Source organism: Motacilla alba, chromosome 4A, assembly GCF_015832195.1.
Source record: "Motacilla alba alba isolate MOTALB_02 chromosome 4A, Motacilla_alba_V1.0_pri, whole genome shotgun sequence".
NCBI lineage: Eukaryota > Metazoa > Chordata > Aves > Passeriformes > Motacillidae > Motacilla > Motacilla alba.
In genome coordinates this window covers 18,562,933-18,575,552 of record NC_052045.1, presented here as the reverse complement: position 1 = coordinate 18,575,552, position 12,620 = coordinate 18,562,933, and the positions used below count along the sequence as shown (strand labels likewise).

Genomic DNA, 12,620 nt, shown 5'->3' with positions numbered 1-12,620 from the left:
AACATAGTCCTAAAGGGCACAGATATGCTCCCACCACGAAGGGAAACATTTCCTCCCCTTGCTGCACACAGATCTGGCACACACATGGTCCCCAGCCTTGCCTGTGCTGCTGAGCGAGCTCAAAGATGTGCATTATTAAAGGGTGAGCAGCTTTTGTTTGAGCTCATCTAGAATTAATCAAGATGTAGGCACCACTTGTATACAAACCCCCTTTTCCTGAAGCCATCTGCACAATGACATTAAGAATGGCAAGTGAGCTACTGACAAACCATCTGATTTGCATTTGTGGTTACAGCAGACAAGAAACTGTTGGGCTACAAGTGAGATCCAGAACTGCTTTTTCTGTCTAGTGTCAGCTCAAGAGAAGAACCAACCAACAACATTCAGTGAGGAAGTATTGGAGATCTGTGCAGAATAAAAGAAACTAGACCTGAATGCTGAAGTAATTCAGATCCGCAGACACTTTACAGAGCACACTCCAGTCATCCACAACTGCTTAAATTGTGTATTAGGGCAGACGTTAAAAGGGGAAGAAGAAGAGGGAAGAGCAAATATTAATTAATTAATTTGTGATGACATACACCAACAAAACCATGGGGTATCACCAGTGCAGCCCTGATTTCTGCCAGCCAGCACTCCCAGGATTTTCTGCTCCAGCAGACTGCTGGCACTTCCCTCTCCCACCCAGGTCTCTGGAAAGGTGATGTGTAGCAGAGTGCAATGCCTTCACGTGATGGGAAGCAAAGTGGTTGCTGGTATTTCATTTTAAGTGGCTCATGTAAATTCTGTAAAATCCTGATTCCAGAATCACCATATTAGCTGCCTTCATTGCAGATTTCAGCTTTCCCTCCTAGGGCAATGTCGCACTGGGCTGCCATTAGGAAAAAGGCAAAACCACTGAGACTGTGACCCAAAGAAGCCTTTATCTCTACAACATTTAAATGTTCTGCTTGCACATGATACCATGCACTCATTTTCATAATTTCTTTTATCAAGTATCTGTCATACACTTATTTGAAAGACTGTTTAATCGATATGGTAACTATGCACAAAAATTCAAATTGTAAGCAGTGTTTTGAGTTTGGTTCATGCTATGTGTCTTTTAACATTATATTTATCTCCCTGTCTGCACATCCTCCTCCATATAATATAACTGGTGCCTGGTGAAGACTGCAATCCTTTCATAGACTTACAGATATTCCACTCAGTGATATCTAATATTATAACTTACCTGCTATGGCCTGTAACCACACAGGTACAAACTTGGATTTATGGTTTTTTCTGCCTTTGCAGCTGTGCTTTATCCCACATTACAGCAGTAGGTGACACAGCCTAGAAGAGACAGTAATTCAATTAATTAAAGATCACTCCCTGCCACTTCAGGCACAGACAACTTGTCTGTTTTCGTGCACTCACTTGAACACTCAGAGCTCAGCCCTGCTCTCATTGGAACATAACATTTGAATTTACAGCAACAGGAACTGTACCTGCCAGTGAAATCACATCATCATCACCATCACCACATGAGCAGAATCTGCCTCTGACCACATTCACAGAAACACAACTGTGATAATTTTCTTTTAAAATACAGATGGTTTAAACTTTAAAGCAAACTACAGCTGTCACCAAGCCAGATTTGAGCTTCATTTCAACACTGCAGCACCCATATTTGGCACAGAAAGGACTTTTCAGATGTAAAAGAAACCAAACACACAGCAATCTCATACATGTTTGGGGTCACATTTCTAGGGCACTGCAATGTTTTGCTGCTTTACGGTCACAATAACTTCAGTCACTCCAACCTCAGGAAAAATGCTAACATTGGATGAATGAGCCCCTTGGGAATTTTTATCTGTTTGCCCAAAATACGCTGCAGATCGTGTGAGCCTGCATGGCTCCTCTTGCCTCCAAGAGGAAATATTTCCTGGGAATTTCCCAGGAGCAGAGCTGACAGCTTGCTGCCATTGCAGACAGGCTGGGAAGGGTGAGCAATGGGAGTGGGAGCTCTGTGCTGGATTAAAACCCACCACTGTCAGCCTCACTCCACTGACTGATTACTGCCTTTGGTGGGGGTTTCCCACAAAGGTGGTCAGGCTTTAAAGTGTGATTATGAGCTCTGGATGTGCTGAGAGTTTGCACTAATGAGTGCCCCAGGCTCCCTGCCTCAGCAGCACCAACAGCTGCAGAAGCGGGGGCCATCCAGGCAGAGATGCTGCCATCACATTTCAGAAATCACACTCCATGATGCCTGGGCTGATCCACGGGGATGCCCTGATCTGCAGAGCACCGTCCAAAACGTTGTGGCAGTCCAGTGAGTGAGGAGGCAGCACAAAGCCTCTGCAGCTGCACGTGGAGGGGCCCTTTGGAGAGCACAGGGAGAGGCAGAGCAAGGTGTGAACACTCAGAACTGGCCACAGGACGAGCTGGAGGATGCACACAGACGTTTCCTGGGATGCAATGTGCCCATTTCTGGGGCATATCCAGGAAACTTTTTCTGAGCAGCATACAATGCACAGCTCGCATCCCTCTGTCTGGGAAGATGCACAGGACCAACCTCTCCTGCCTAATAAAATGAAACAAGCAGTGTGGGATGGGATAAACCCATACTGTTGGGATAAACTCATACTGTAGGGGATAAACCCAGCTGTTCAGATAATTACAGTGGTAGGGGAGAACACAAACAGCAAAAGAAATGGGTCAGAAAGTCTGATTCAGGGTATGAGAAGAACTTTGATTTCTTCTGTCTTGATTAAAAAAGCCACATCACTACACTTGTGAGTTGGTTGGTTTTTTGGTTGGTGGCATTTTGTAAGATACCCTTTAAGCTGAAGAATTTACAGTTCTGATGCTTCCTATGGGCACTGAAATAACTCCACAATATGGTGAAACAATGAGGCTCCCAGCACAGGGAGAACAGGCAGATCTCAAGGCCAGGAAAAAGTCCCTTGGTATCCTTAGGAGCACAAGAAGGTCATCCCAATGTCATTGATTAGTCAGATGCATTTTTGCCATTTCAGACACTAAGGAAGATCAGACTCAGATACAAATCATCCAGTGTCAGAAAGCTGCCAAAAAAAAAAAAAAAAAAAAAAAAAGCCTTGGCAAATGCCAAACTCTCTGTGCTATGTGCAAACTGGCAGACACTCCAGGTTTCTGCCTACTCATATAATTACTCTATTTAAAATTAAAAAAAAAAAAAAAAAAAAAAAAACAGAAAAGAAATTTTTGGCCTAATTTTTCTGTTTTTAAGACAAGAAATCTGCTAGATTCTTTCTCTGAGAGACCTTGGTAGCATAGGTCAGACAGAGATAACCTGAAGTAGGTGGACTTTTTTTGCTGGTTTTTTCCCTCAAGGACCTACTCCTTGTTTATATTCCCAAGGTACAGACTGCTCCAGAGTGTGGAGATTTGGGGCACAAGATCAGCCATGAGCTGAGATGTGCATCTCCTCCAGCAACTGAAGGTCTACGCGATGAATGATTCACAGCTGTCCTCACCATCGCCTACTCTCTGTCTTCAGAGAAATGAAATCTTGCCTTGGCAAAAAAGAAAAGCAACTGCATTCCTACCTCCTCTTTCAATATTTTTAAACTTTTCTTTCATTCCTGTTGGAAATTAGATGTTTTAAGAATAGGCTTAAAAACAAGGTTAAAAAAAGAGCATGCAAATACATTTGCACATCATGAGCAATTGCTGAGGTACTTCCATGGCTTTTGGTTTTGGTTTGGGGTTTTTTGGGGGTTTTTGTTGGTGTTGTTGTTTTTGTTTTGTTTTGGTTTTTTTTGTTTATTCCCATAGAGGAAACATACTGGAAAAAGTTTTTTAAATGAACAGCACTGAAGTCTCACTGAGGTATTTCATGTTTTTCCATTAGGGGATAAAAGCAAAAATGAAAGAATTTTGTCAGTATTCAGAAAAAATGCAGTATCTCTCTGGAAACTTTGGACACAGTAGCAGCTGGAACCATGGGAGGTTCCATGAGAGGAGCTCAGCAGAGCCATTCAGTCACTCAGAGAAGACTGGCTATTGCCCCCCATGCCACCAGCCTGCTCAAATGGAAAAAGACAAGCAGGAAAGAAAGGCTTAGAAAAGGAACAGGTGGGAAAAAAGCATCTATATACTCCACCATTTTCTACATTCTTCAACAGTCCTGACTGATGCTCAATCAGAAACAGGCTTCTAACTGGAAGTAATTTTTCAGTCACCCAAAGGACAATAAACACCTGAATTGTGTTAATCTGAAAACCAGAACCACCAAGGATTGCACCACCAACAGCTTCACTCAGAAGGGGAAAAGATACTCACACTCCACTAGAATTGTGTATGCCCCAGGTGCCCTGCAGGTGAGAGATCACAGCTCTGCATATTGTCACTCCACAAGGTGGAGTGGCAAAGCTTCCTCGCTTTGCAGCATCTTTAAGCTTAGGGCACTTATTTTGCTGCACAATTGAATCAGTAAATGGACTAAATGGGTAAAAGTCCCTAGAGTGATGGTGGTTTCTTTCCTTCTTGTAAATCATGCTTTAAATATCACTACTTATTCGAGGACTCCCTTTAACCAAGGAGAAACTAAAATACATAACCAAACACTCATCCAAGAACATTTAAAGTGTCATAGGAAATGCTGTTATATTGCAATAATTAGTCATAATCATGAACTCCCACATTCATCATGTTTCTCAGTGTGTTTCTATACTACCACAGCACCCCCGAGTCACCAGCACGCACTAGGACTGCAGCTCTAAGCCCTTCATAAACACAAACCGTAATGACTCTCCTTGTTCCCAGTTTGTGGTTCACTAATCACAAGCTCCTTCTCTTGCAAGCTTTATCCCCCTGGCACAGCTCCTCAAGCCAGGCATTTCTGACCCAAGAGTAAGGTGCCATCAGTTTTTCAGACTCTCATCCTCCCCCATCCACCTCACCTTGGGGTAAGAGGGAATTTGGCAACCCGTGCAGGAGGTTACTTGGAAATTCATTGGGCAAGTAGCTCACCATTTTCACTGCAAAAGGATTGCTCTACAGTTGTAACTGTGCTTGAGGGCACTGCCAGCACAGTCTTCCTTCACAGAACTACTTGTCATAATTTCTGCATTTACTTCTACGGGAGATACATTTCAAGAAGGCACCCATTTTTAATACAAGTATTTAAACAAACAAAATTTATCTGGAGGCAAGCTTTACATGCAGGAAATTAAATATTTTAACAGCGCTGAAAACAGAACTTGAAATGCAAATATTCTGCAATTTGTATCTTTTCCCTGTTACTGGAACCAATAAAGCCTCAGAACCTCAGATGAAACCCACAACTGAATTTCTGGCCTCTTCTTGGGTTTTCCTGTACCCAGAAACCAGAGTTATGTTATCAGAAGGCACTAAATTACTCAAGCCCTAAAAAGCAAGTCTGTAAAGCCATTCATGGCTGACCACTCTCTAAATAATTTCTCAAGTACCTGTTTCTTATTTAGATTGTGTATGGTGCCCATTTTAGCATTTGGCTGCATTATACAGATGAGAAGTAAAAGGAAATACGTGCTGGTAGACAGAACAAACCAAGCTAAGCTGAATTTGATGATTTGATCTGCCATTCATTTACAGCAAAAGTAGCTGTTGCTATCTGTATTAGTCTCACTCAGTAAAGTATTTACACTTATTTTCTTAGTTTATCTAATTAGACTGATGGAAAAATATGGGCCCCATATGGCAAATGACTTCAATAAAAGCTTTTCATACTACAACATAGCATAGTAGGGCAAGATTCCATTTATGTGATGGCCTAAGACATAATTCCTCCTTCCAAAAAGTTTTCCACCATAACAGAGGAGACAGCGAGTCCACAGCACACCTTGTCTCAGTTCTGCTGAGATGGTTTCCTGTGCCTCCTTCTTGCCATTATCCTTTCTGCACACCCACACCTGTGGGAAGCTGTTGTGTGATTTGGGGGCAGGCTCTTGCTCATAAGGAGCTATTCACATAATTACTAAGGTCAGATTAATTTATAATATCACAGAAGCTCTGTGCTGCAAAGTTTCTTAACACCCCGGGAGTGTCCAGAGCTGCCCTGCACAGGGGACAGACCTCAGCTCACACACCTTCCCACCACAGCAAGGTACAGCCTCACTCTCCAGTCACCTCAGCCACCCTGCATCTCTGGGAAAGGCCATTCAGCTTTTCTCTTGGCTGCTTCTTCCCTAACAGCAGAGACACAATAGTTGTGCTATTACCACAGGTGTTTGCTCAGTATTTCTGCTGCCGTGATTCATAGACAGGCACACACACAACAGTCCTTTCAGAAGGGTAATTTTTTTTGGTGGGGCACTCCCACAGAGCAGGAAGCTCCTCAGATCTCACCCACAGGCCATGAGCAGCTTCCCCCTCACAATGCTATCTTACTGCTAGTGCAGGGAGCTGTTGGCAGTCCAGCTGGTTAATTTTTCCTTCAGGCACAGTTGTATTGAAGTTAAAATAAAGCAAGGAAAACCAGCAAAAAGACAAAAATCCAAAACCAAAAAGAGCACCAAAGAATTCCAAACTACCGAACACCCACCAAAATAAAATATGATAACTTGTTTTAATTAGATTTTTTTTTCATTTGTGCCACTATTTGGAGTGACCACTTCTATTCAAATAAGAGATGAAGAGCAGCCACCCATTACATTCACCTGCCAAGGTATCTGCACTGAGATAGAAGCATTTGCTTTGTTTTCTGTGGCATTCTGATGCACCAGAATAAGACAGGAGCCCATGAGAGGTATAGCTGGAATTTAAAGGCAAGGCAAAGGGGAATTTCAACTGACCACATTACTCACTTTGCCAATCCCTCAGACTAACAGGAACATTTCTAGAACATCCACCAGAAAACAGTAGGATCACAACAGTCACCCCCAGCCACACAGATGTGGTTTGGAGCAGTTTTCAGCAGAATTATGATATTATATTTCAGCAGAATATTATATGTAATATAACAGATACAGAGAAGTTCTGTCCCTTCACACTGCCAAATCCAGTTTTTGTGCAGTGCGCTGTTCAGTGGTGTGGACCATCAAGACAAATCTCTTGCTCATGTATAAGTTTGACATTTTCAGATTTATTCAGACATATTACCCATAAAATGGCTCTAACACAATAAAGGACATAATCAGAATTATCTGTTCCCAGGATATTTGGCACTTCAAAACTCAGATGCATTCAACTCTTCAATAACTCTTGTACATTTGGATAATTTGCTGTCGTAATGCATAATCTTGCCTAGAGGATTCATACCTTAAGAAATTTAATAAATTCAATAGAAACCTGCATAGCCCACAGTTACTAGTCATCATTCCATTTAAAAAGCATGATCTCATTGTCTTTCTGCAAGGCAGTGATGATCAGACAGCATTTTACTCCAGGTTTCACCCAACCAGAGGTAGAAGTGGTGGTTCATCCATTTTTTCCAGGCCAGAGAGAGCAGAGGTCACTTTAGGCTCACAACTCAAGGTAAAAGGCATGTTCCAGCTCTCCCCACAACAGCCAGAGAAGCAGGCCAGAGGCAGAGAGAGAAATAAATTAAATACCTGCTCACCTCTACACACTAGCCAGAGCCAAAACACAGGCACCAAACAGGAAGGGAAATACCTGTCAGTGCTACATCCTCTATACATACAGGACTCCAACTTTCAAGACAATCTCCTCAGCACCACTCTCAAGGGGTGCAATCACCATCTCTGGAATGTTCCAAAACGCGTGGATGAAGACATGGTTTAGTGGTGGACATGGGTGTGCTGCACCAACAGTGGGACTTGATGACCTTGGAGGTCTTTTCCAGCCTTAAGGATCCTAGGAGTCTGTGAATTCCTGAGCCAGCAGCAGGACATCAGTGCAGTCTCTGCCTGTGCAGAGACAGATTTCACCTCCAAATGAGCTTCACCATGCAATGAGCATGGGGCACTACAGAGTAGGGTACCCCAACTTCTTAACAGTGCCTCACATCCACTCCTTTAAACAACAAAACCTGCTCCCTGCAGACACATCGTGGACTCTTTGAGCTGAGGGATGTGCTATATGAAAAATTCAGTGGGTCCAGAACCCACAAAGGCCCAAAGTGCAAAGTACCCACCCAATGTCTTCCCATGCCTTTTAAAATCCAGTTTGCTACTTCATAATTCAAGTTCCTGCCTGCTGCTAAAATAAATAAATATCTAAAAGTAGAAACCCTCAGAACCACAGAGTCACAGCATGGTTTGGGTTGGCAGGGACCTAAAAATTTTGTTCCCACTTCCCTGCTGTGGGCAGGGATGCCTTCTAGTAGACCAGGTTGCTCCAAGCCTGTCCAACCTGGCCTTGAACACTTCCAGAGGTGAGGCATCCACATTTTTTCCTCACAGTGAGGAATTTTTTCCTAATACCTGATCTAAACCTACTATCTTTCAGTTTAAGGCTCTTCCCCCTTGTCCTGTCACTGGACACCCTTGCCAAAAGACCCTCTCCACTTCTCTCAGAACCCTGTCAGGCACTGGAAGGGGCTCTGAGATCTCCCTAGAGCCTTCCCTTCTCCAGGCTGAGCAGTCCCAGCTCTCTCAGCCTGTCCTCACAGGAGAGGGGCTCCAGCCTCCTGAGCAGCTTCGTGGGCTGCTCTGGACTCTCTCACAGCACATCTCTCATGGCTGTCAGGCTGCTTCCAGCCAGAGCTGCAGCTGCCCAGCTGGGAAGCTCCTTCTGCCCCTGGAAGGATCACCGTGTCCCTGATATCTTGCACAGGAATGCTAAACTCCTCCTGAATTTTAGACAATCAGTCTCAAAGTTTCAATCTAAGAAGGACATGATCCCGCAAAGAGAGCCAAAAATTCAGGTCTCATCAGGGCTTTAATTACACTGGGTTATTTGTCTTGTTTGCAGCTTCACCAGTATGAGGTAATTACACTTACCGGAAAGCAACACTTACAGTTGGAAACACTAACAAGAACAGAATCTATAATATCAAAATCCACCTAGAGAATGCTATTTTATTTCGTTTCTCCTCTATTAAACACTTCTGCGAGAAAACTGCAGTGCAGACAGCATGGGACCTTCCTCTCTGAGACTTTCCCAGCACAGCAGTGACCCAGACTGTTCCCATCATCTCTGGGCTCAGGATTCCTCCCATCAGTGCCAGATTGGGCGGCAACCTGAGGCCATCAGCGATGGCCAAGGCACCGTGTAGAGCCCTTGGCACCTGCCCCACCTCTCACAGAAAGAAAACTGCAGCAAGGGCTTGCTGCCTGTGAGGACCTAAATGCTGATGTGGAGAACTGGTGAAAAAACAAAATATTGCAGAACCATACAAACATTATAAACTCCACACTCTCCTAGCAAAGCCAGTGGGAAAAGCACCTGCATTTCTAAAAACAGGGCTAAAATGTTCCTTATGTCTAAGCCCTATGTCAGACAATTCACACCTTTTCAAAAAATACAAACTAGTCTAGACAAACTAGTCTATTTTAGACTTATTTATTTCATAAACCACTTGTTCATTTATTCTGAAGTAGATATAAAAGAGTCTTCCTTAGAAAATAATTTTGTTTATGATGTTTTTGATAAATTGTTATGCTTCTGAAGAGCTGTGGAAGCATTCATTGATCACTAAGCTCTTTTTTCCATATTTCCTCAAGTATTCACCTCTTTTCTTACTGCAATTTTTGTTTTGAGGATGTAAGTAATGATGCTTTTAGGGTCAGCAGGCACACCAATAACTTATTTATAAGTATACTTCTCTCATTCTTCTGCATCTTAGCACAGAAAGCTGGGGACTTTTGTTTTCTTTAGGTTATAGATTATATATGTGAACAGCAACAAAGCTAGGAGTAGAAGTCACTGAGCATGGTGTAATTATATATGTAAACAGCATCAAAGCTAACAGTAGAAATCACTGAGCACGAGGCCATCTGCTGCAATGAATTTTTAGAGCATCAGAGGAGGTAAAATGTTGCTTTGTCATAAATTTCCATGAATTTTCTTGTAGCAAAACCTTATGTTTCTGTCCAGCATCTCCTTACAGGAGAAGAATCCCTATTCATCTCACATGCCAGTCAAATGATATTTCTCAAGAGAGGTTGAATACTCAGAGTCTGCTATAAGATGTCATGCAATACAACAAAATAGGCTAAGAAATGCAGAATAAAACTACATCAGTGGGAAGGTAGCCAAGAAGAATGTAATTAAGCAGGCTAGAATTTAGCAAGAGTACTCATATTAGCACGTTACTATCAGGGTTTAAATCACAGCTTGATTAATACCATCAGAGAATATCACAAAAGCTGTGATAAGTCCCCAGTGCTGGAGTCTCGGGTTTTGGTGCCTTCCAGAGGAACCAGCCGTACCCTCAGCGTGACACCACTGTGCCAGGGGGTCTTTGCTGCTGCCCCCAAACCTTGGGGTCAGTGGAGGACCAGCTCCTCCAGGCTGAGCCATGAGCTCCATCCCCCCCAGCCTTCCTCAAAGCCTCGTTTCTCACTCCAAGCCTGCAGCCAGGACGTGCCAGATTTCTGCACGACTCATTTTCCTGCAGGGTGTGACACAGCACACTGAAACAACTGTGTCATTCAGGGAGAGGTAATGGGCATCAATTACTGTGACAGACAAGAGATTGACCTAATATATGTATTAACACAGCACCTTTCATTTCTAAAAGAGGTACTTTAGATTCATTGCTCCTGCAGCATATTCCCATCTCAAATATAATTCATTCCACAGTTTTAAGTGCAACAGCTAAAGACATTCAAAAATCAAATCTTAAAAACTTATTTTTGATTCTATAGCAACAAGCTGTTCTCTTCATAGTAAACATCTTACAAGAAAATTACTTACCTCTTTTTTTTTCTTGAGACTTCAATGCAGAGAATTGCTTTCTGACTTGAATTTTGCATGACAAGTTTCAGATGTATTCGAATTTATAAGGCCAAACAAACAGCTCCTGAAAACAGTGATTTAAAGTTTAAACACCAGCCTTATAAAATAGATGATGTGGTTAGATTAGTCCTCCAGAAGTTATAACACTTAATGCATTCAGTTTAAAATGTCCTAAAGTGTGACATGTGGACAAATTTCTGGAAGGTGATATGATACAGTTGGCTTATTCTCACTGGTTCAAACACACTAATAACTTAGTTTACTACTACTCAAATTTTTACTTTTTAATTTGCAACAAAAACTAATTGCAAACAACTAATTAGCAACAAGGACAGTCTCAGCAGGTGCAAGCCTTGCTCAGTGCTTGCCTCCAACCTCCCATCACATCCTTTTTCCTACACAGCAGCCCCCAGAGGGGAGCTCCCCACAGAGCCCAGGAAGAACAGAGCTCTGGGCCTCTCACTGCCTGCTGGGTGGCAACCTGCTCAACATATCCAAATTACATTTCCAAAATTGCACACCAAAATCACAATCCAGGTAACTGCTTTGTGAAAAATACCCAACATTCAATAACACACTTGTGCTTGATACCCTCTGAGTTTCCTATTCAGGCTGTGGAGACATGACCAGCAGTTCTGTGAGATGCCAGGTGCTGTGGTGCAGCACTCAAGCTCTTCCCCTCAGAACTACTCTGTATTTCCTAATTCAAGAGGCTTTTCACTTCCAGTACCAACAGTAGAGAAGTTTCTTAATATTTACAGCAAAACACATGCCACATGCAAAATGCTGTGAGTTTATTTGCTAATACCCCGTTGCCGTGTGAAGTACGAGATTTAAACACCTTTTTCTAATATGTGAAGCACAAAGAACAAAGCACTGCTTGACTGGCATAAAAGCAATTTCCTGGGAAGGAGGAATTTCCCTTGAGTTTCCAGTGCTGTACCCAGGAGGAGGAAATGTAAACAAGCCCCTGAGTCAGGCAGGATGCTTAAAGGACAGAATCAGACCTCTAGTGCCACGGGGCACAGCTGCCTCTGTGGTGGGCTGGATATTAACCACTCTTCCTCCCTAAGAATGAAGCGTCCTTAATACAGAGCATGTGGGGATTGGATGATTCAGGGAATGCAAGTTTCATTCTGGCATTTGCTTATTAGATGCAACTAACTAAAAAAAAAAAAAAAAAAAAAAGATGCTACAGAACTTTGAGAAGACATCCAGATCCAGGAGGCTGATTCACAAATCCCTGTTTTGGAAGTGGGAAGCACCCTGCCCAATAACACAAAATGAACGAGACCAGCAGTGAGGAGGACACAACATTCAGAGCCTGGCTTGCAGACTGGGTCAACACAATCTGCATTCCTTCTGTGCCCAGAGCATAAACCAGCAAGCACGTGGCAAATCTGTGCAACATAAAGCAAGCTGCAGATTTCCACCTCATCAGCTGCTCCTTGCAGAGCTGTCCTGAGCCCTGAGAGTCAGCATTCAAGGAACTACCAGGGGCAGCAGTCACCCTGCACATGCACATCCTGCATTCCCTGCACTCTGCTGGTAGAGCCCACCACGGTGTCTGCAGCAATCCCAGCAAGAGCAGGGATCCTCTGGGCTTCCACAGACTGCACCCATAACTCTGGCTTTTGGCAAAGCAAGCAAGTCTGAAAATTCATGTAAAAATCTCAGCTGAGCTCAGCAATCAATAAGGTGTAAATCTCAGCCTTTTGCTCCTAGGATGATGTTCACTTGATTTTTTTTTTTTT

General features: G+C 43.1%; 1 protein-coding gene across 13 annotated transcripts in view; it reads right to left on the bottom strand.

Annotated features, from left to right (window-relative positions):
• Window positions 1-12,620, bottom strand: part of HTR2C (5-hydroxytryptamine receptor 2C) — a 259,463-nt gene that overhangs the window by 175,018 nt on the left and 71,825 nt on the right. For 7 of the 13 annotated variants that reach the window (XR_005259915.1, XR_005259903.1, XR_005259905.1 and 4 more), the window contains exon 2: window positions 1,232-1,332. The exons of 2 other annotated variants lie outside the window; for them this stretch is intronic. The gene's annotated coding sequence lies outside the window, so the exon portion shown is untranslated. Of the gene's footprint in view, window positions 1-1,231; window positions 1,333-10,824; window positions 10,931-12,620 lie in introns of all 13 variants that reach the window. 4 more of the 13 variants (XR_005259910.1, XR_005259908.1, XR_005259909.1 and 1 more) reach the window with 2 other exon arrangements.